The sequence below is a fragment of the Nicotiana sylvestris genome, chromosome 2 (assembly GCF_000393655.2).
Source record: "Nicotiana sylvestris chromosome 2, ASM39365v2, whole genome shotgun sequence".
NCBI lineage: Eukaryota > Viridiplantae > Streptophyta > Magnoliopsida > Solanales > Solanaceae > Nicotiana > Nicotiana sylvestris.
Window position 1 is genome coordinate 84,128,719 of NC_091058.1, and position 3,516 is coordinate 84,132,234.

Here is a 3,516-nt window from a genome sequence, read left to right on the forward strand (position 1 = left end):
TCGAGAGATAGAGTCGGTCCGCAGTCAGGAGCAGGTTGAGAGGGAGGCCAAGAGGTCTCGCGGTTCGGGTAGCTTTGGAGGTGTTCCTTCTTGGGGTCAGTTTCACCACGGTAGAGGTCGTCTTTTTAGGCATGCTCAGACGGCCCGCCCAGTTCACCGTGATGCGGCGTTTGGCCATGGTTCTCATAGTTCTCAGTAGGGTCACTCATCTCTCAGTGCCCTTCCAGCTCAGAGTTCATCTCATGCACCATCAACTTAGGGTTCATCTATGTCGGGGCCTTCTAGCGGGTATCCTGGTGCTTGGGGCTCCCTTCAGTCCCTAGTGGCCGGTAGAGGTTGCTTTGAGTGTGGAGATTTGGGTCATATCAAGAGGTTCTGTCACCGCATTATGAGAGGTTCATCTCAGTAGAGGAGTCAGCCTTTGACTTCAGCACCAGTTACTTCGCCACCCGCCCAGCCAGCTCGGGTTGGAAGTCAGTCAGCTAGGGGTCGCTCTAGAGGAGGAGGCCGATCAGGTGGTGGTCAGGCCTGTTTCTATGCACTTCCTGCCAGACCAGATGCATTGCTTCAGACATGATCACAGGTATTATCTCTGTATGTCATTGAGATGATTTTGTATTATTTGACCCTGGTTCCACCTATTCATATGTGTCATCATATTTTGCTCATTATCTGGACATGCCCCGTGAGTCCCTAGTTTTATCTGTTCATGTATCTACGCCGGTGGGCGATACTATTATTGTGGACTGATAAGTTAGGATTTTAACATGTTTTATGCCCCTACTTGCCTACGTTTTGATCATATATTGTTACAAAATAGTCCTAAAAGGCTCACAAGTTGTGCTTGATTGCAGGTTTGATCGACAAAGTGACGAAATGTCAAAGATCGGCTCAAAAAGGAGTGAAACCTGCTCAAGTATCAAAGACCAAGAAATCTAAGGAAAGAAGGCCCAGTGCAGACCGCGCAAAGTTGAATGCGGCCGAGCTAGGTGGTTCAGAGAGTTGGTAAATCAGGCTAGAAGAAGCGCGGCCGCGGTACACATCTTGCGGTCCGCGGTGAAGGCTTCACGGCCGCACTACTCTTTTGTGCGGTCCGCGGTCATGAGATTCAGAGAGATGAAAGTTTGCAAAGCCAATGCCATGCGGTTTGCGGTCGTGATTGCGCAGACCGCGCCAGATCCCTCCGCAGTCGCAGTACATTCTACGCGGTCCACGAAGTCCAAGTTCAGAGAAGCAAAAGTCAAAGTCAAAGAGCCCAGTACAGCCGCGGTCCATTTAATGCAGCCCGCGCTGACCCCACAGGGGTATTTTTGTCTAGTTTTTCCAGCCTAGTATAAATAGAACATTTTACCATTTTTAGGTTATCCAATATATCAGAGTTGAGTTGTGCTCATGGGAACATCATTTGTAGCCATATTTGGCATCTTAGCTTAAAATTAGCAATAGATTCTCTGTATTTACATTAGCATTTAATTAGTATGCCTTGTTCTCCATCTATTTCTTTATTTTCTTCTTTAAACATGAGTAGATAAACCCATTAGCTAGGGTTGTGGCTCAACCCTAGTGTGGGTAATTGATGGGTGTTGCCATCTAATGTTAGATTGACTATGGGTATTTACTATTTGGGTTGATTTTATGTTTTAATCTAGAATTGGTGGTTGCAAACACTGATTCAAGCTTTGTGGGTTTAACTTATCTTGAGAAAGAGAGTCTATGACCCCAAAATTGACCCAACAAGGAATTGGGATGGACTCATGAGAAATGATAGTCCCAATTAACATGTTAAACCTTGAGAGAGTAGTTACCCTACTTGAACCCTAGTTGCTTTCTAATTTGCCTACCCATTTGGTATCGAGAGAGTCAATTGGGCAAAATCACTTTCTCTACCGAGAGGTGTGAGAGAGGGTAAAATTGTGCAACAGTTATAGCATAAGCCCCAATTATGTCAATCGAACCTTAGTAACATCTACCCGTCAATTAGCCACCTAGGTAGTGTCACGACCCTAGTGCCCTTCTTCCCATTAGATACTACTTAGCAATATTCTCGTAGCATAATTTAATGTTAATCAATAGTTTTATAAAAATAGTTATAATTCGAAAACCTAAAAATGTTTGAAGTGACATTAGGAGTACAAACACATCTCTAGGCTAGACAGACAATCCAACTCCACTACTAGCTCCCTGAGGAAATCGATCCCGACCCTCATATCGGGTAAAAGCTATTGCGACCCGCTCTTCCTACCTTAGTGTCGAGTTGGAAGCGATCACTTTTTGGCGCCGTTGCCGGGGAGCTTACGGTGTTGACTATCTATTTATTTAGTTTTGTGTTTTGCTTTTCTTTCCTTCTTATTTACTAATTTTGTTTGTGTCGATCAATCAGGTACAAATGGCTCTTAATGCAAATGACCCTCTTGGCAATGTGATAGCGGGGGAGGAGGTAGAGGATCTAGAACAAGATGAGGTCTTACCTCAAGTTCCACGGAGAGGCCGAAATGCCAATGTAAATGCAAATGAGAACACCTATATTCCAGACACTCATCAGCCACCGCCGAGAGTGGACCCTAGAGTTTTACCAAATCAGTACTATACTAATGGAAGCCCTACCTACCGAGGAACCACATGAAACGAAGGATACGCCAGTGCTATTGTTCCTCCCCGAATCCGGGCGGGGAACTTTCAAATCACAAATGTTATGTTGACCTTGCTCGAGCAAAGAGGGTATTTCACAGGCGCCTCCGATCAAAATGCCTACAAGCACTTGAAGGGGTTTGTGGATACATGCTGGGGTAGCAAGCAGACAAACGTGTCCGAGGATGCATTGAGATTGAGGCTTTTCCCGTTCTCTCTTCGGGGTAAAGCATTGGATTGGTTAGAAAGGCTCCTCGATCATTCTATTACAACATGGGATGAATTGGCAAACAAATTTATTGCCAAATTCTTTTCTCCAAATCATATGGCGGCTCTTCGGGATGAAATTCTAGCCTTCAAGCAAGAGCCAACGGAACCTTTGCACGAGATATGGGAAAGATATAGAACAATGGTGAAAGAGTGCCCTAATAACGACATGACCAAGGCTATGATTCAACAAACCTTTTATCGGGGCATCAACACCACGAATCAATGCATTGTGAACCAATTGGTCGGATGGAACTTTATTAAACTTTCTTACCAAGAGTCATGTGATGTACTTGATGAAATGGCCGACACCTCTTTAGCATGGCAAAGCCGAGCAAATGTGCCCCAAGGTGACCCCACAGTCATCCATTTGCACAAAGAATTACGCGATCATGGCCAAGTTATTGCCAAGCTTACAACAACTATGAATCAACTGGCGAAGGCGCAGTTACAACAAATCCAAAATCCGCGCCAAGTTAACGCAATGGAAGGTGTCACTATGCTTAAGAGAAGGCAAGAGGGAAACAATCTCAAGGGAATTGTGAACAATATGACAATGATGGTAGTGGGTTTTCAAATGAGTGTTATGATGACCAAAGTGAAGAGGTTCAATATGTCAAC